The 20,995-nt window shown below is 41.7% G+C and overlaps 1 protein-coding gene across 16 annotated transcripts in view; it reads left to right on the forward strand.

Annotated features, from left to right (window-relative positions):
- The window catches only part of APBB2 (amyloid beta precursor protein binding family B member 2), a 193,921-nt gene that overhangs the window by 35,193 nt on the left and 137,733 nt on the right, over positions 1-20,995 (forward strand). The window contains exon 1 of one of the 16 annotated variants that reach the window (XM_086746719.1): positions 393-520. The exons of 13 other annotated variants lie outside the window; for them this stretch is intronic. The gene's annotated coding sequence lies outside the window, so the exon portion shown is untranslated. Of the gene's footprint in view, positions 1-392; positions 521-556; positions 745-20,995 lie in introns of those variants that run through there. 2 more of the 16 variants (XM_086746718.1, XM_086746720.1) reach the window with 2 other exon arrangements.

A 20,995-nucleotide genomic window follows, 5' to 3' on the forward strand; every position in this document is an offset into this window, starting at 1 on the left:
CTGATGAAGTCCTGCTTGTCCCGTTGCAAGTGTTGCTGAATTCAGCCTGACCCTCTGCTGATCAAGTTTTTGTGGTAGGAGTCTTGTGTCCAGTGGGAAATAGGTTTAGCAAAAGATGACTACTAAGACCGAGCGGTCCTTGGCCGTGACTCTAGGTAGGCACAGCACAGTTGCCTCAGCTGTCTTCTGCTGTGTCTCACTTCTGGGAAGGGGAACGTGGCAGTGGGGCTCTCTTTATGCTGCATTCAGTGTTTGCTTCCCTCTCGCTGTTTTTGGGCTGTCTCACTACTAAACCCCCAGTAGTCCTGCTGGAATGCGGTAGTTCTTGAAGTCCTGTGCAGTTTCACTTGGGAACTGTGGATGTATGATAAAAGTTGCAACAGATGGGAGGAGGATTTCCTCTCTCATTGACAAAAATAGTTTTTGGCTAAGGAGGAGTCACAGTTCCCAGAGACTTAACTTGAGCACTGGGCAAAAACTGACCTGTTGGGAAGCGCTTGCTGCGGACTTGCTCAGGAGGGTAGGTGTGTGATACCGTCTCTGACAGCCAAAAGGCTGAAAGGAGGGTGGCCGTATGTGGGATGTGGGAGAGGAATATTCCACAGAAATCAGTTGTCATTGGCTGTGGATTAATTTGTCTGAGAGTTTTGGAAAATAGTCTTGGATATTTGGAGCTGAAGACTATCTAACTGGAATCTGCGGCTGGTGTCCTCTTTAGAAATGAAGACTAGCAAAAGGAGGGAAGTGAGTACCGGAGATTACATGTATTTCTCATGTTAAAATGGATATATTTTGTACATAATGGAGGAGGTAGATTTTTGTTCTGCTTTGCTGTTCTCTCTTAAAAAAAAATAATTACACTTTCTTTAAACTCTGATTATGTGTTTGCAAAACTGAGCAATTATGTTGTTCTTTCTGATGTTGTATTATCTCAAAATGAGTCCAGAGACACGTATGTATGAGGACTTGATGGGAAAACCCATAAACAGGCAGTGTGGATGAGGGCGCTGGCACTGCTCACGCTAGCCCTGTAGTGTTTACAGCAAGCAGAAGTTGCAGTGGAACCAGCCCGGCTGTAGGCTGTTCTGGAGGGGTAGGGTGACTCTGTACTGCAGTATGCTATCTGATGCTCTTTTCAAATTAATTGATGGGGTTTGATAATGAACAATGCTTCCTCCTGTGGTAACAGTACCGTACCCATAGCACGTACTGATTGTCACAACATGTTTGGTCCCTGATTCCTTATGGGTCAGAGGGAAAACAAAATTGTCCCCGTTTCCTCTGTGCAAGTTGTATTTGACAGGTAAGATGATGTAACAGCAGAAACATAATTTTAACAAGTTTTGCCTCATGGGTAATGCATACCAGACTGGTCTTTTTACTAATTCACATTAAACAGGGTAACTTAAATGAATGTATTGCTGCTCTGTTGGAGAGGAACTCCATGTCAAGTTAATCAGTAGAGATGCGGTTCTGTTTAACTCAGTAATATGCTTGCTTATCGCTTCTTCGTACTTAAAAAAGAGTTGTAGTGATTCTACTGTTTCAGACCATGGAGAATTAAAATATTCAAAATATGAACTGTGGTCCTCTTACCAGTTGCCATAGAAATCTAAATAAAGAATGCTCTGCAAATAGTGTAAATATAGCGCTTAACTTTCACAGCTCTCACTTTCTTAAAAAGACATGCCATTGCTCAGATTTCTGTAGTAACTGATCAGTATGGGCTACTGCACATACTCTGAATAAAATTGCTGTAAAAGTGCTGTATTTACACTATTTGCAAAGTATTCTCAGTATCAGAGAACTTTTCCATTAATGATTTTTTTTTTTAACATCAACTTGTTGAGACTGTGTTAAATGAGACCAGAAAAAACTGCTTTGCATTCTTTATAAGAGCTGCAAAATGATCAAATTTTTATGGATTAGGAATGAGTTGCTTACAGAACTGTTTCCGCAGTTCCAGTGGGAAGTGAAGCCTAGTGACAGGCAGAAAAGCCAGCTTAAAGCTGTAGCTAGAAATTCAGGAAGCAAAAAGATATCTTGTCTGGAAACATGCCGCTCTTTTGGGGACCATGCAGACTCTCCTCTGGTCCAGACTTCTTGCTCGACTTGTTGCGTAGCCCAAGAATAGGGAATGGAGGCGATCTGGCTTTTGGGTGGCTTTGGCCTCTGCGAGTGGCATGGTCTGATGTACGGCAAATTGGTTTGTGACCTAGTATCTTTTTAGGAGCTGAGAGTTGTTGCAGAGTAAAGCTGCTCCAAGTTTCCCCAGCTGTCCTTAAGACCACATATTATGCATGTCTTATCTGGTGGGACCTGATGGTATGTTGACCACTTTTCATTGTTTTCAAAGTAAAAATTAAGGCTTTTTTTAAAAAAAAAAAAAAAAAGCAGTCACTGTGGTTTCATCAGTTTTCATCTGTTTCCAGTCATCTCCTATAATGTAAATCACTTTCATATTCTGTTGAATTTTTTATTCTTTTTTTTTTTCCTAGGGCTGTCTGGCTGGTAGTAGTAACCTCCTTGCAGAAAGAGAGCTAAGCATGTAAGAATTTTAAATAAGTTTCCATCTGGTGTTGGTTTTGGCTTGGTAACAGGAATAAAAATGTTTTGCATTTTTACAAAGTAGAGGATTTTTTTTTTCTCCTGGTAATTAAAAACGGAATCTAAAAAGCAAAATGGGAACGTACAGATTTCCAGAGCCAGGTCACTGAGCTGTGCCCTTAATCAGCACTCAGCTGAGGTAAATCAAAAAGCTTTTGCACTGTGTGATAGATGGGCAAACTCAGGATTTTTAGAGGCAAATCTGAGCTGGTATGGCTTCCCAACAGCTTTCTAAGCAATGTAGCTGTATTCCGGAGATGCTGTGTTCTTGGAATCTTCTAAGTTAACTCTACCAGTCATCTCTAGTTAAACCAAATACAGTCCCCGTGTCTAGCTCACGTTCAGGTAGTAGACTGGATAATTCTGTGCAGTACTTCTGTGGACATTAGGACTCCGATAGCTGCTTAACACCCTGGTGCAGGTTTGGAGAAAACCAGGCAGCAATTTTGGATGGAGAGGTTAATGCCATTTTCTTGAGTTGTTTTTTTTTTTTTTCCTCACTGCTCCCACTTCTCACCTTGCCCCAGTGGCTCTGGCTGGGTGAGGTGATTGGAACTCCTTGTGAGGGGAGCACTGAGGCTTTTGCAGATATTGTTGATTGTGCTGCATTTGTCCAGAAAACGCACTGGGTAATGTTGCATGAGGACAGTGTTGGGGCGTCTAGTTGTCTTTCTCATAACTGTGTTGTTATGTGGTGGGGTTGGTTCTAGTCTGTTACTGTCCATTGTCTCCGCCCTGTGCACACTGCAGAAATGGCCATGGAGGGTGCTTCACCTTTGTGTCCCACTAGTCTGATCTGCCCAACGTGCCCAGCTCGAGGTGCCTCCGTAGGGAAATCAGATCCCTTCCCCTGGAGGGCTGGTGCCTCAATGTACCTCTGAGAGCAAGGAGGCGTCGTTCACCATGGCCGAGACCATTTCTTTTTGAGGTCAAAAGGATCTGGGGGACATATTTATTATTTAAAGGATATTTGATGATTTTTCAAGTCTGTTTTCTTGATGTCCTGCCAAAAGAGAAATAGTTATTCCAGTAGCAATTTTACCAGACTTCTTTGATAAGAAACTGATCTGAACTCAAAGTGTTTTTTTTTATGGATTTGCAATTTTGCTCTGTTTTTTTTTTCTCCACGTCCCGCCTTCTAAAAAGCATACTCAGCAAATCTGACAACTATTGTATCAGTTGACTATTGGCTATGTTTTTAGATGCTTGCAAAAATAGTAGATGGAATTTTAGCTAAGCAATCCTCTTAGATCTGTGCTAATATGGTGTTGCATTTCTTTCCCTCCACTAAGTCATCAAAATTGAACGCAGTTCTCAGTAAGGCATAATACGATAAAGAAAAGTTGAGTTTAGATACAACACTGCCAAGTAATTGTAGTCTAGTGCACTAATATAAATGTAGCTTGGAATACACTTAGTTGCATTTGAAGCAATTTCAGGTGCAAACCGGTAGTGGTGAGTTTGGGGTTTTTTTTTCACTTCTGTTTTATACAATGTGTTTGGCTGTTTGTGGCAATTGCCTCTTTTTCTTTCTGTCCTCACAGTAAATATATAATTTAATATTTAATTATTTAATAAACTTGTCTGTTTTTCAGTTTCTTCTACAATCGAATGTTTGATTTAGGTCAAAGACTCTTCTGTGTTCACCTCTTCAAAGAACTGACATTCACAAAACAGCACAGAATTGTTAAACCAAAGCTTAGGAAATAAAAGTGAAAATTTTACAAGTCCCTGGTTTCTGACTTGAGTGACAGCCTGGAGGTCAATGCAAGATCTACCTGCAAAACTCATGAGCCATGTCCAGGTACAGCGCAGTGCTTTAGTGTAGCGATGAATGTGGAAGTGGTGTTCTGCTTTTAGAGACACAATACTGGGGGCTTTTTTCTGTATTTGTTTTTTTTTTTTAATGATCATAACTTGGAGTGCCAAGTGAAATCATCAAACTTTGCAGCCCCATGGTTTTAAGAACTGCATGTAGGTGTGTAAGTCATTCAGTTTTGAGTGCTGCAGAAATAAGAGCTTCAGCTGAATTGCTTCAGTTATCATTGAAACTGAGAGAGCATGAGTGCATATGGGTACAGGAGGTTTTCTCGGAGAGGAGTTCTCACAGAATGGAAAGCATCCTTTTAGCTAAATGGCTTTGAGTAGAAAGAGAATTAATATTACAGCTAAGCTACTGAGTTACTGCTGGGAGGGGCTATACTTCTTTTTTTTTTTCACACATTGGGTGATGTGGCCCTGCACCCTTGCTTTGGCCAGCTCTGAAGCTTTTTTATATCCATCACTGGGAGTTAAATACACCATCTGGATTCATCCTACTCCCTCTTGCCCCTTCCATGTTCTCCTGGGTTAATGCCCTGTATAGGCACCTGCCCAATTAAATGGGTGCCAGAATGGGCACAGGAGGATTGGGAGGTCTGTGAAGGGAGGTTCAGGGCATGCTGAACCCACCAGGTAAGTGGGAATACCGCTGAACAGGAGTGCTCTGGAAATCTAAGTTAAAGCATTTCTTGTGAAAGGAGAGAAGGACTTGTTGCAAAGAAGCAAAACTGTTGCAGAGTTCTGTCGTTTCACAGGACACAGTGGTGTTGGATTTTTGGGTGCTTTGGGTTTTAATTTTTCAGAAATTTCACAAGTTTCATGAGATGGGGAAAGGTGATCTGTCAGGGCTCTTGAAAACAGGAATTACTCGAATTGAACACAGACATTTAAATGCAGTGGGTATTCATCTCCATTCAGCTCTTTACAGTAGGCAAAAATACAGCTTTCTGCTCTTGAATCCTTGGTAACTTGCTGTATGTTGCTGTTGCTGCTGTTTCCTCATCAGCTGGTAATCCTGTTTGCTTCTTTTATGCCTGTGTTGCAGGTGTGAATTGCCAGAGGTTTTAGTCTCTTGAGTTTCCTTTCAGGTGTGATGAGGATGAGACTGGCCTCTGTTGCACGCTCACGAGAAGCAGCACTGTGAGAAATGGCGTCTTGCCTGTACAGAACCTGGCTTCTCCTCCAGCAGCAGAGCCGTTACCGAGCCTTTTTTACTCACCCTGTTTGTCTTCCTCTGACAAAGTAAATATACACCAATTATCATCTTGATTACATGGTGCAATTTCCTTGTTTATTTTAAATTGCAGCAGTTCTGTGACACTGCCAGCTTAAGGACCTTTGACACCAGTTTGGCCTTGAGTTTCGCAGACATCAGATGTGTACCATATACTGCAGTAATCTTCAGAAGAGAAAGTGCTGCAAAACATGAATGGATTTTAAGAATAAATGTTTCTAATACTTCTCTCGTGTAAGCATCGGCAGTAAAGAGCTTTTGTGCTGTGGAAAACTGCTGCAGCTGCTATCAGATTTAAATCACTCATTGTGTTTGACAGCTATTCTGGCCGCCAGTTTTCACAGTTGGGTATGCTGCCGTAGGATCATCTCTGGGGAGAGCTGAGATGTTGTGCAGGAGCTCAGGACTCTCACCATGGAAGATTTATCCTTTTGTGCAACTTTGTATCAGTGTTAGATGCCTTGGAAAAGCCTGTATAAGTGGACGCATTTTGATAATGTTATCTGATTTTTGTAGATGTTGTCCTGTAAGGGTCTGGTTATATCCTGTGAGACCCTGAGTGTCATAATCTGTTATTGCTAAGGAAAAAATGTAGTTCATGACATCTTAACAACTGAACAGTCTTGAGCTGTTTTTTACTGTTTCTTGATCTAAAGCAAAAAGGAGACTTAATTTGCTGCATGTTTGCTCACTACTCCACCATAGCACTGTAAAATGGATGAGGATCAAAACTACCCTGTATTGAGATGTCTTGCTGTTGGAAATTGCTTCTGTGGATTGCAGTGTTGATCACTAGTGAGCTGGTGCAGTAGTTACTCGAAAGATTAGTTCTGCTAGGGAGGCCATAGCTCCTTACATGCTCCAGTCACGGGCTCAGAGATTTACATTATCCCATAGCTTGTAAATTGTTCAGTCTCATATTTAATGTTGATCACAGTTGCATTCCAACATACAGAGGAACTAAATTGATTAATTTATAAGAAATTCTGTTGTGTCAGGACCATTTATAGACCATTGGGTTTTCTACAGGTTAAGATTAATCCAACAGTTAGCTTTGTGCTTCACTGAGATGTGGGTATTTATTACCTGTTTATTCATATCCCTTGGAAGGTTGAACTGATGCAGTAGATTTGTCTTGTTATTAGCTAGCCTAAATTGCTGCTTTGTCTATCGTGTAAAACAAATGATCTTTATATGGCTTGGTTTTGTTGTTGTTTTTGTTGTAAAGTGCCTTACCTTTATCTGAAATGAAGGAAACCGTAAGAGCACAAAATAACAGTATAGCTTAGATCTACTGATGATAATGTGTACTGGCATATTACATTTGGTCAGTGGCTCGGGAGATGTTTTGCAGACTTTCAGCAAGCCTCTACTGTCCTGAAAATTAGGAGTTAAGAATATCAGAAGATGTTAGATTCCAGGCAGCAAGTTGCATTACAGCAATAGGTGACAGTGGGCTCTTCACTCATCTTGCCTGCCTTGTGTGGGCAGGTTTGGCTGAATTCCTGAAGATCCATCTTACCTTGCAGGGGCTTTGGTGTAAGAATCATAGAATCATAGAATAGTTAGAGTTGGAAGGGACCTTCAACGGTCATCTAGTCCAACCCCCCTGCAAGAAGCAGGGACATCCCCGACTAGATCAGGTTGCTCAGAGCCTCATCCAGCCTGGCCTTGAACGATTCCAGGGATGGGGCATCCACCACCTCTCTGGGCAACCTGTTCCAGTGCTCTACAACTCTCATTGTAAAAAAATTTTTTTCTAATATCTAATCTAAACCTACCTCCTTCTAATTTAAACCCATTACCCCTTGTTCTATCACAACAGGCCCTACTGAACAGCTTCTCCCCATCTTTCCTGTAGGCCCCCTTGAGGTATTGGAAAACCGCTATCAGGTCTCCCCGGAGCCTCCTCTTCTCCAGGCTGAACAGCCCCAACTCTCTCAGCCTGTCCTCATAGGAGAGGTGCTCCAGCCCTCTTATCATCTTTGTGGCCCTCCTCTGGACGCTTTCCAACTGGTCCATGTCCTTCTTATGTTGGGGACTCCAGAACTGGACGCAGTACTCCAGGTGGGGTCTCACCAGGGCAGAGTAGAGGGGGAGAATCACCTCCCTCGACCTGCTGGCCACGCTTCTCTTGATGCAGCCCAGGATGCGGTTGGCCTTCTGGGCTGCAAGGGCGCATTGCCCACTCATGTTGAACCTCTCGTCTACCAACACTCCGAGGTCTTTCTCCTCAGGGCTGCAATGGTTAGTCTGAGTCTCCTCTGACTGTTGAGATATTCTTATTTGTAAGTAATATGCAACTTCAGTTTTGTATGGCTCTTATCATGCCTCATTTACTGGTTTATCACTTTCTTGTAGTTTGCTATCATTCTCTCATTTGGAATTTGTGGAGAGGAGAACTCCTCTGACTCTGTGTTTTGTGCACAGGATATACCTAAATGGAGGGACTCTAAGTAGTGTCAAAATGAGTTATTAATACACTTGTAAAGGATGTTACAGGTTATCTCTTCCACCTTATTTTAACACACCTGTCAAGAAGCCATGGGTACTACTTGTGGTGGTTGTTGTTTTTAGTAGGTTTGTAAACCATCCTACAGTGAGCTTAAGCAATGTGTACAAGGCTTCTCACTATTAATAGTAAAATCCTTGATCTTCCATTGTCTGAGCTGTCACTCTGTTTAGCCTCATCTGTGATTTTTCATTAGCTTAACATTTAAAGAAATCTTGTAAGCGATACTGCTTCGACTGATACCTTAAAAAGATTAAGTACAGATGCCTGTGAGTGCTAGATAAGAACTCACACAGCTGCATAGTTGCAAGTATTTATCTTTTATGGTACTTGAGAGGGTGGTTCAGCCTAAGGAAGTCTGAGGTTTACTGGAATTCCACGTGTGCTCTCTTACTGTGCAAATAAAGGAAACACTGTCCTTGGTAAACTGCATCTCTGAGGAAGAGATGGAGGCTTGAGAAACAAGTTTTAAGTGCAAAAGAAGAATCTGATCTTTTAGCACTATCAGATGAAATGAAATAGTTTGTTTAAAACCTCTATGGTGTCTGTCTTTTCTCAGACTGTAATCACTGTTCTTATGTTTCATTAGATCCAGTAATTGCCACCACTTTTTTTTTCTTTTTGCATAAAGCTTGATTGCCACCTTTACTCTGAACAGGGCCCTGTTGTATTTGTGTACGGGTGAATAAGCCACATTCTGTGTCTTGGGCAAGGTCTGCAGTGAAAAGGTATGTGTGTGATTTCTTTAGGTTCAATTTCTAGCTGTTCTTTAGTAAAATTTAGAGAAAGCTTTGCTTGTGTAATAGGTGACTTCGAAGAAAAGTGTTTTCAGCAGTTATTTTTAAAGGAGTTGCATTTGTTGTAAATATGAGAAGGCAGTACAGTATTTTAAACTTTTATGGTGCCTTGTATCTTCATCAGGAGAAGACAGGCTTTGTCTAAGTTGGGTTAAATCATACCGTCGGTCGTGTTTCGTGCATTGGAAAATTGACATTAATTTCAAAGCAACAGTTGTGCTTTTTAAAGGAAAAATTGTAAACAACAGAATTTTTGGTCACAGTTTAAAACCAAACTTTTCCTCACAGCTGGAGAGAAAATGCAGTGTATATTTGGAGAAGGCAGACTGCTATACTGTGTATTTACAGACAGATGCCCTCTGTTTCGGTGTGGTGTGTTGGTTAAACTCTAAGAATAAAGTTTGGAAGTAGTTTGTTAGATTATCTGGAGTATAAGCACAGTTTGACTCACAACTTGTTGATTGGCGCTGGAGTTCAGAAAAGGCAAGTGTGGCGCTGGCTGCAGCCTGGGCCGCTGGGGAGGCCTGGGGGCACCTCGGCCTAACAGGCCTCTGAGACGGTTTTGGGTTTGTGTGGCAAAGTTTTTGGATGTTTAAGAAGGGGAAAAAGCTGCTGTGCGACAGCGATTGTAGCTGGAGAGAGAAGTGAGAATATGTGAGAGAAACAACTCTGCAGACACCAGTGTCAGTGGAGGAGAAGGAGGAGGAGGTGGTCCAGGTGCTGGAGCAGGGATTCCCCTGCAGCCCGTGGTGCAGCCCATGGTGAAGCAGGCTGTGGCTCTCCCCCTGCAGCCCACGGAGGCCCATGGAGGAGCAGAGATCCACCTGCAGCCTGTGGAGGACCCCACATCAGAGCAGGTGCATGCCCAAAGGAGGCTGTGGCCCCATGGGAAGCTTGCAATGGAGCAGGCTCCTGGCAGGAGCCCACACTGGAGCAGGTTTGCTGGAAGGTCTTGTGACCTCATGGGGGACCCATGCTCTAGCAGTCTGTTCCTGAGGGACTACACCCCGTGGAAGGGACCCATGCTGTGGAGCAGTTTGTGAAGAACTGCAGCCCGTGGGAAGGAGTCACACTGGAGAAGTTAATGGAGGACTGTCCCCTGTGGGAGGGACTGGAGCGGGAATGAGAGCAAGTTGGAAGGAGGGGCAGATACGAGGTGTAATGGACTGACCACAACCCCCATTCCCATACTGCTGCATCACTTGGGAGGCATGAGGTAGAGAAACTGGGAAGAAAGTTGCGCCCGGGAAGAAGGGAGGGATGGGGAAAGGTGTTTTAAGATCTGGTTTTATTTCTTGTTATCCTGCTCTGATTGATTGTTAATAAATTAAACTAATTTCCCCAAGTTGAGTCTGTTTTGCCCATGAGTGTAACCGCTGAGTGATCTGCCTGTCCATAGCTCGACCCATGAGCCTTTCGTTATATCTTCTCTCCACTGCCCAGCTGAGGAGAGGAGTGATAGAGCGGCTTTGGTGGGCAGCACTTGGTGTCTAGCCAGGGTCAAAGCACCACAGTGACCTGGCTTTGGGAAAAAAAACATGCTAATTTGAAGGAAGGGAGGATTGTCATCATCTCTAAAAAATATCCCTTTGGGAGTCTTTTTGTCCATTTTAATATCGGTGAAGTTAGATGGCCTGGGGTAATTTTTTTTTTTTTTTTTTTACCTGCATACCCTCTTTTTTTTTTTTTTTTGAGAAGCATAAGCAATTACAATTAAGCTATCAGAACCTACATGGCAGAATTGAAATTACTTTAAAGTATTCTTTACCAAGAGGGGACCCTGGCAAGGAAATGCTGTCCCCAGTCTGGAAAGGTTGGTGTCTGTTGCAGTTGAGATGAGGGAAGATGCCAGATTACTTGGGTAGCATTTATTTCCTCTCTTGGAGTCCACTTTATTTAAGCCATCATAATAGAAATCTTTGCTTGGCTTATACAAAGCAGAGTCACTTCCTTTCCTGATTGTCAGGATTCACAGAATTAGCCTGGTTACATTTTTTTGAGGATTCATGGGATTTTTGAAAGCCTTGTGAAAAAGGCAGCAGCTGCCTGTGGGTTTTAAACTGTTCTCTTCTTCCTTATTGCCGATTTCTTCTACAGAAGTGGGACAAGAAGCTACTGCTGCTGCTTTTGGTCTGTCAGCCCTCTGGAAATGCCTTTTCAGGTTGTGTGGCCAATCTTCATTAGATCTGAGGTGGATTAACCCATTCTCAGCTAATGCAGCGCTGTAGGCACGTAATGTGCTCTCGCCATAACTTAACTACCTCAGGCCATTAGATTTGAAAGCTCTGCTTTTGCTGACTGTCCCAACCACACAGGGAGTAGTGTTAAATTTAAACATAAGTCTTCATGTGCCTGTGTGATGACCAACTCGGAAGGATGTAGTTTATAATCTAGTGGTCCATTGCCAGTTAGTGTCCCCCGCAGTGTATGTTTTGCATACAAATATCTCTAAGTGGGACTTTATCTTCTAGAGCAGTAGTTCATTAGGTATGGTGAGCTTTTAAAGGTATTACATATTTTCTGTTGGTTTGATACGATGATCTTGCAAAAAGGTGAGCAGCAAAGCTTGTCTCCTAGGAATAGTTACTGAATGGCAGTAACTGGGATTTTTAATAATACTCTGTGTTAAGATTTAAACACTAAATATGGACTTTTTTTTTCTTTGGTAACTAGAAATAGATTTGATTTTCCTTTCTTCCCCCCTCCCCCTCCCCCTCCCCCCTTTTTTTAATAGACTGTCTTTAGGTGAGTTCAAAAGGTGCTTCTTAGAAGTACACACAGAATCAGAATTAGTTGGGAAGGTGATCAGTAAACTGTAGGAGGTCAGGTGGCAGATGACGACTGGCACAAATGTGCTGAGAATTTTGAGATGTCCTCTCAAATCAGGTTTTTACACACACATCTGTTTTGGTATGTTATGTGGAAGATGTGTGATCGTTTAAAAAAAAATTATTGAATACATTGATTTATCTAAAGATTTGCTAGAGAGCTGGCCAAATGCATATGTAATTGAAAAGGTGTTAATTATGGAAACAGGGTGCAGAATCCTAGCCCCACTGATTAACTGGTAACAGCTTCTGTCTGCTAATTGCTGCTATGAACAAGGTTCTCCCCTCACACCAAAGTATTCTCCATTGATTTAAGACAATGCTTAAATTACTGTGACTGAAAGTACCTTTGCCTATGGCATTGTCTGTCTCCCTTAGGAAGAGATGCAGAAGGCTTCTCTGGTTTCTGTTACATTTTCTAAACTTAGGCTGCCTTTGAACTATAGCGTTGGTGCTTTCTCAAGCTTTTTTTTTTTTTTTTACTGTAATACTATTGTGACTTTGCATAAACTGTTTGACTTGCAGGAGCATTGGCATCTGTTTTTCAGGTAAATATTCCTCTGACCGGGTATCCAGTGTATAGGGACTCTCATGATGTAAATGAAACCCCATTGCTGCTTGTTGCACTCTGCCTCCTGCATCTGCTGAAGCTCACAGGGCTTCTGGGTATGGCCCAGCCTATCTGATTTTTCTGACAAAAAGCATCTCTTTAAAAATGCTTGTTACTGTGGGCAGTGTACACCAGATACCTCTAGATTATTTTGGGAGGCTTTTGCTTGACTGATAGCGGTTGGGGTTACCTTTCCCTTCCTTTCCCAGGTGGCAAAGAGTGAGCAGGGCTCTTCCTATGTCAACTTCTGCATCTTCTTTCTGGATTTCAGAGAAGGAGGAGGATCTATTTGTGCTGGAATTAGATCAGGCTCCCATCTGAAATTTTTACAAACCCACGTGTGGATTTCTGTAAGCTTCAGACAAGACCCCAGTGAGATGATATTTTTTTATTATTATTTTTTTTATTTTTATTTTTTTCCCAGTCCTATTTTTAAACAACACTGAAAACACAGAGTGGGCAGGATAAGAGTTGAGCACGCATGCTAAGGTTGTGTTTGTCATCTGAGCTGTTACTACTGGCGGTGCTCCTGGCATGTTGCATGTGCCAGATGTGACATCTTTCAGTGAAGTTTAAGAGTATGATGAAAGATTATGGGCATGGCCTCACATCACTTTGGACTGCTCCAAAATTACTGTTTTAAAAGCTGTTGGTGACAACAACTGTTAAAGGGTGTCTGTCCATCTTCTTCAAGCTGTTACAACGTACCTTTTCCTCCTCCCTCGTACCCTTGTGGTCCCCTGTCCAAGCTGATCATTTTGAGGACCCAGCTGAAAACTAACCCCTCAAAGAAGATGCACGCTTTTGACAGTGTCACCGACTGATCCAATCTAAAAGCCAACTGCTGCTGAAAGGGGCAGTTTGTTTAAATCAATGTAGACGCAAAACTCTTACCGTTACATTAAGCATTTCACTCTGCCAGCTGTGGAACAGCGACTTTTGACTTTTACTTTCTGCAGTTGAATGTACATCAAATGATTCCCTAAGCTGAGGTGAGCACTGCCTGTTCTTACTCAGAGTTTAACCTGTTGAGTCCAGGATACTCTATTCCATTTAATTTCTGCCTGCATGAAGTTAAAGACGGTTCCAGCTCGTTTATGCTTATTTCAAGTTTATAGTGTGCTTAATAGCAATACTAAATTTCACTGTTGCTTTTGACTGTGGGAGTAAGTTCCTCTTAAAAGAAGACTCTGAGTTGGTGGCCTTACAGGCATCTAAAATGTGTGCCTGTGTCCATCCACATGCATACTTACACAGACACACACACTCTGGTATCTCTAACGTGAAGTCTTGGAGCCACTAGTTCTCCCCCAGTAGCTCTGAGCACAGTCAGCTTCCTGGGTGGGTAAAGGGGAAAGAATGGGAATTCTTGCTCTTGGCTTCTGTGAACTTCAGCTGAGGTTGTAGGTCCTCGTTTCTCAGAGTGCTTTTTAGCAACTTCCGTCATCATTCGGTTTTGAGGGACCTGGTAGAGTTTCATTGTTTTGATTTTCAGGAGCTCTCACTTCAGCCATCTGTGTTCAGCATTGGTGTGACTGGTCGGGGATTTTGTTTCTGTAGAGTACAAGTGCAGAGCTGTAACTCTGCGCTTGTACTCTAACAGATTCTGAGACCTCTTGGAGTTGGCATGTGTGAGGAAAAAATACTGGTAAGCACTGAAAGAGTTTTGAATTTTATTTTTCAGTTGTGACAGACCTCAGTCTAGGTTCTGTGAAGTTAATGGCTGAATTCCCGTTGACTTACTCAGAGGCTTCCTTAAGACCTCTCTGTCACTACTTCAGCTCAGTTTGTTCTGTCATGTGCTTTGCTTCTTGTTGTACAGCACCTTCTTTTTAATTTTTTATTTCATAATATTTTGCATCCTTTGTTGCAGTTTGGCCAGAGAGGTTCAATACACAGCTCCAGAACTTTCCTCTCCAAGTCGGCATCGCTCTCATGCTTCTAGTCATTATCAGTATTCATTTAAGAAGCTCTTTTTTTTTTTTTTTTTTTTTTTTTAAATGTATTGATTAACCTAACTGTTTTGAGTAAATTTGACCAGCTCTGGTTACTCGCTGACCCTAAATTCCTGCAGTACCTCCAAGCAAAATGCTAAACATAGCTGGCATTCTTGGTACAACACGAGTGGGCGTGCTGGGAATTTGGGGGCGTTAGGACAAAACATTGCAGTGCGTATGCAGGGCAATCTTTTTTTTCCCCTTTTTCTCTCCCACCCGCCCCCTCCCCCCATACAATAAATATTGTATTTATTAGAATAAAACTGTAATACAGTTTTATTCTGTATTACATTCAGTTTAGGAGTGCAGTGTTGAGAGATGAGATCCCTCTCGCTGTGGTTATGTGTGATGTCCCTCTGTTTCTTACTAGTGTGGATGGTTCTGCATGAATTGGAAAAAATTCAGTGTGCTGTGAGGAAAAAAAAAAATCCATGTAATTCTCTGGAATTGAGGCCTTAGTTAAAACAGTGAGATGGCAGGAGGTTTTAATTTATAGCCGGAAGCAATACGGATGGATATAAGTGAGCTAGAGTGAGAGAACTTTATTAGGGTGAATTTTGTTGCATCCTTGTGGAGCATCTGGTAACAGCTACTGTCAGGTCTGCTCCGAGATTGTATTTCCTGTGTTTTAATGGAAGTGGCTGTAGCGGCGTACAGGATATTTCACTGTAGACTCGGCAATATTGTAGCAACGTACTAATTTCTGTAGTTTGGTTCTTTGGTATTGACATGAAATGTAAATATAATAATTTGGCAGTGTAATTAAGTATATTTGACATCCTGTAGGAAAATGTCCTTCCAGTTCAAGAGGAAATTAATTTAGAAACTTTTTTTATTTAATACAGACATAGCTGCCTCTAGTGTGTATGTGTGTGAGCTTATTTAAAAAAAAAGGGCACAACACTTGCTAATAAAAATCTGAGTCTTAAAACCTGAGAAATAGATAACTTAGAATCTATATGAGCATATTTTGAGCATAACAATATTAATTTTATTAAATTAATTAAAATATTAATTAATCTGCAGCCTTATTGTTGTTATTTTGTTAAATAAAACAATTTTAAAGTGATTGTATTTTGAAAGAGCTTCCTAATAGCAAGTTTATTTATTTATTTATTTTAAAATATTGGCTATTTATTTTATGAATAATTGCCACATTGGAGCATGTATTGTATTTCTTGTCTGCGTAATCGTACATGAGCAGAAGTTATTACTGAGAAATGCACAAGAAATGCACTCTTTTGTACAAAGTGGAAATAATGAGTACATCCTACAGTGTGTAGTTCTTCAGATGTGATGTTTTGTCTGCAATTTCAGAAAATATTTTTCAAATTAATCAAGCAACCATCCTTGGAGTCTGCTCTTCAGGTAGTGCATCTTGTGACCCTTCTGTAGCTGATGATTTTGTATCTTCCATCTTCCTAATTTCTCTTCTGTGGAAAGCATATTTTTTCCTGTTGTTGCTAGAATAGTTAATCAGGTAATAGGTAAGAGGTTTTAGCCTCATAGCAGATTTTATGACACAGTACGAAGATGTATGTTTGGTTTTTTGAAGATGATCAGAAAATTAATCTCATTCTTTTCATCAGGTTATTGCACCGTTAATAGATCTCCCTGTCAGAGGTAGGGAATTGGGAAAATACTGCATAACACTAGAACTGCAGTCTTAAGTTAAAAAAAATGGTCTAAATATCTTTCTTTTGGTGAGAATTGTGAGACCACAGATGCTGTATTTTTTCATCAGCTTTACTTCCTCAAGAGATCAACCCTAGATGGTGAGTCAGCTAGCCAGCAAAGATGATTAATAAAGGAATAAGCTAAATAAGGGTTTTCTTTATTAACTACTGGCCATTCTGAGCAAGAAATATTCCAAGTACTTGCTGACTCTGTTTTGTTAAAAAAAAACAGAAAACGAACCACCAAATTTAAAAAAACAAACAATTGTTATGTTTGAGGTGATGGAGGTGAGACAGGTCAGATCGTTACTTCTAACTGGTTCTGCTTTAATTCTACTCAACGTGTCTGTAATGATCAATTCGAAACTTTTCATAGGCTTGTATAAGGTCTTTTAGCGCAGGGAAAAAGTGTGCTGTAATAGTTTTTTAACTTTATTCCCTGCCCCCTCCCCCTGGACCAGAATGACAGGAGCTTGTACGGTAGAGGAGATAATCCCTTGTTACAGCTAAGCAGCTATCATGCAGAAAGTTCTGAGTATGTTGTCCCAGTGTGCAGAATCAGTATGATTTCTCTTAGTACATGTTGCCTAAGTTAAAGGTTTTTCATTGTCTTCTAGCTGGCTTTGAAGCGAAAATTATGAGGGCTTAAAAACAGCATCATTAAAATTGATCATGAGTGAAAATGGAGAGAGACTTGAGCCTTTCATTCTGCCTTTTTTTAGTGCACTCATTTTAAGCGTGCGGTCTGAGAGTCTGCTGGAGCTCTTATGAATGCAATTTGGTCTCCTGCAGAACAAATTTTCCTATATAGATTTTCTTGTGTAAATGAAAATAATGTAAAATAAATAGTATGAAGCAACGCAGATGCGAGACAAAGACACCCTTCTAATGGCATAATAAATCTGCAGTGCGAGTGGCTGCCTAGGCTAATGTGAAAGCAGTGTGAAGGCCAGCAGTGCTGGCAGAGTGGTTGGCTAAGCAGGATGCTGAACGGCAGAGTGCCGGGGAAGCCAAGCTGGCATCGCTGAGTGCCTTGTACCGTGATGCCGTAAGCTCTGTGCCCTGCCCTGGCATGGCGGGTATCAAGGATGCTCTAAGATGGAGCACCCTGTTGCAGCGTGAGCTGGAAAATACTGGAGAATATCAAGAGGATTGAGGAGAGTTGTACAGCGATAATAGTACTCAGAATAGGAATTAATAACTGAAGTCAGTTACTGGGAGAGTTTGTACTTAGAGCACAGGTGATAATGCCTTTTTAAAAAGGTGCTGACTCACAAATTCAGATTGCACTTCAGTTGTGCAGTGCACTTTTAATAACCTGCCTTCGTTCAGACAAGGTTACGAGCTAAGGCTGAGTGTGGCTCCATTTTAATTTATCCTGGTTTAGCTAATGCTTTGTGAAATTGTCTTAACGGTGGGAAAGTACATCTCTTTGGAAATATGAACAAAGGACTACCTTGTTGGGAAGACCATCTCTGGTTTGTGGAGCTCTTGAGTTAAGCAGATGATGTCATACTTTAACATCATCTTGTGAGAGGGTGTATTGTGTTTCTGTTTGTGTCCCTCTTTCTTGTGCAGCAAGTCAACAGGAGGTGGAGAGAAAATAACTAAAGAGCTTGCTTGCGTCCTGGAGGGGGAAGGATGACTTGAGCTAAAATGCTGCCTCCATATCCCATGGGTATATTATGTGGTAGAGTGACTGGATCTCCTGCATTATTCATTGCCACTGGCTTCTGCTGTGAGGTGGGTGTTTATCACATGAATAGTAGTGCTGTGGGTTGCTGCAGAAAAGGTGTGTGTGACCTGAATACTCATCGCTCACAGGTCTTTCTCTTAAGTGACAGATAAAACCTAGTCTCAAGTATGGTGTGTCTGCTAAGAAGTCATATCATTTGGAGATGTTTTTCTCTCAGACCACTTGCGGATGAGCATCTTTAGTTGCTTCTCACCCTCATGGTTGATCTCTGTCACATGTATCTGCGTGAATTCCCAGGCTTTCAATTCCTTCCTTAAAATTTGATGCCTGTGTGAAAGTAACTTTTATTCTTATATATTTGGGAAATTGTTCAGCTGGCAAAGTTGCACCCCATTGTGCTAAGAATAAGATTTTTTTTTAAGAGAAATTCCAGGCTGCCTTGTTTTCAAATATTGATTCAAGTACACTTTTAATTTTTTTAATTTTTTTTTTTTTAATTCAGCTGCTTGAGCGTTTTCAAAGCACGCTTGTTCTACTGCTGAAGTGCTAACTGCAAATTGCGCGTTGGGTTTTTGTGAGGTCCAAAGCTTGGGTCGGGAGGGATGAGCAAAAAGAATATACAACTTGATTGCCATCCACTGGGGGGAAAAGCATGCAGCAGTGGCATTCTGTGCTTGAAGAGTTGCTGTTACATACATATGTTGCATACATAACCCTATGTTGATTGTGCTGTGCTTTTGCCACAATAACCCAGAAACTATCAACCTCAACCCAGATGTTTGCTCAAACAGTTTCGTAACAGCAGCTACTTGTCTGGCTCTTGTTGCAAGTCATGATAGCAGTGATGCTGAAACCTGGAGAGAAGGGGTGAGCTTAGGGACAGCAAGGGAGGGACACAAAGTTGTGCTGCAAACTGCCTGCCCTGGAGTGTGGGAGCTGCGTTCAGGATGTTTCTGTGCTCTCCTCCTCTTCCATTGGCACATTGGATGGATGTGTGCTGAGACCTAGCACCAGAAAACCACCTGTCTGTCTGGAACAGCTCCTTGCCCTGGCTTGCTGAATTACTTGCTAGTGGAAATACCAGCTCCCTCAGGCTATAAGGGTGGGGTATTTCCATAGAAGTTTTTATTGGTAGGCTATTATGATTTATGGGTAACTGTAGAAGCAGAACTCAAATTGAAGCGGGGTTTTTGGGTTGCACAGTCTAACGGGACCAGGTGAGCTGGAGCCAGTGTTGTGCAGCGGGAAATGTCAGCCTCTCCAAGGCGGAAGATGAATTCTGCTTCAGTGTCAACCCAGCACTTTCTTCTGTTTTGGCGTCTGTGCAGCACAGCTCATTGAGAAAAGTAGTAAATCACACAGCCAGAGGACTAAAGTAACACCCTGCTGTTTGGGGAGGAGTCACTGGCAACATGGAGGTCTGTGTAAATGATTTAGGGGTTGTGGTGGGGAGAATTTGCTAAAATGAAAATACAGATTTGGTCTAGAGTGACGTGAAAGGGAAGTTTCTTAGATCTCCTCTTTGCCCTGCCCCTGTCCCCTTCTGTGCAAATATTGAAAAACAAAAAACACCTAAACACTTTCCATTATACACTTTTGGCATTTTCGATGAAAAAGAATCACAAAAATGAAGGAGACAGACTTGGGTATCATTCATAAATATCAAGACTTTCTCTCCTCGCAATCTCTTCCGTAGTCACCCTTTAGTGAGTGCGCATTGTGGGGAGGCATACAACCTATGCCCACATTCCGTCTTAGACAAAAGGAGGACCCAGCCCATCTTCTGCCCTTTCCAGGAAGGTGTCCAGAACATGTTTTTTAACCTGGAAGGGGAAGAGTGGAACTCCTGCTGCAAATAATGGGTAACTAAATCTTCTTGGTTTTGTTGGACTTCTCAGAGTTTATACATAAAACAGTGCCATGTGCATTTCAGTGTTTTAGCCACGAATTGTGAAAGAAATACTTCTTCCTGACCTTCAAAAAACTGTGCTTCAAAAATTTGGGAAGGTAAAATACCATTTAAGTGATGCTGTTTTCCTTTTGGCCCTCTAGGGCCCTAAGTGAATGAATGTGCAAGATCCTTCTTTCTCTGGATTTGGCAAAAACTTCTGTCAAAGAAGTTAAGGTGCAGACAAAGAAAGGCAGATGCTAAAAATGTCAGGAAATTCTTGAGGCAGTGACAGCAGCCTTCTCCCCCACCCCATCTTTGAGTCTTTTTTTATCCGTCATTATGTTATGAGAGTCCTCTATGGCTGTCAGATTGAAGTGCAACTTGTTAATACACCTGGCAGATTTATTTTTTTTTTTAAGAAAACCGGAATTTGTTTGTTTGATTTTGTTTTTTTCCTTTAAACTATTTCCAAACCAAGGCTGTTAGAAACCTCAGAACAACACTCAGCTCTTCCTTTTCTCCTCCTGTTGAAAACAAACCCTGTCAGCCTGGGTTCTCAGGGTGGGTTGCATGAGGCTCACCGGGAAACTATCTGATGGACTGGAGTTAGAAACTGGTAATGTGCTTTCTAGAAGGAAAGAGAAAAATTTATCCCTAAAATAGATGACCATGTTGTACTTATTAATTATTGATATTACACTGGTCGTCCTCTTTCTTCTGTTTTTAAGCAGGGGGAAGATGTAGAAATTTTAATGGAGGGGTAGGTGAGATCCTGTGACTCCTATTTAAAAGATAATTTAAGGCAGAGTCCCCAGTCTGATAATGTCACTGCAGTATGCCTGCCTGTCTGTGCGCACCTGGAGAAAACTGCAGTATGAAAACTGGCACCAGTTTGGTACAGTTATCAGTTCACTCATCTCTATATGATGAGTATGTCATCTCTGTATGATGAGTATGTAATAGCCTCAACCTCATGCATTAAGTTCATAGCTGTACTTCAATTCTAAAAGCACAGAAATTGGGAAATCTATGGTTATTTTCCCCAGAGCAACTAGACCTCTGCTAATTTGCATGTTAGTGATTTTACACCCTTCCATATTTCTGCCAAACGCAGGCAGGTTTGCAGTCTGTTAGCAATATAAAGAAGAAGATAAAGGAAGAGTGCTCCAGGGTGATGTAGTCCTTAGAAATTGTATTCCTTGGTGCAAATAGGTGGGTTTATTTTCCTACCAAACAAGGTTTTGAGGTGAACAAGTAGCAGGCTATCTGTTGCTCACCATGGAGAAACATGCCACCCCCAAGCCCAGGCTGGCTGCTCTCTGCTGA

Source organism: Chlamydotis macqueenii, chromosome 4 (genome assembly GCF_036417535.1).
Source record: "Chlamydotis macqueenii isolate bChlMac1 chromosome 4, bChlMac1.mat, whole genome shotgun sequence".
Lineage (NCBI taxonomy): Eukaryota > Metazoa > Chordata > Aves > Otidiformes > Otididae > Chlamydotis > Chlamydotis macqueenii.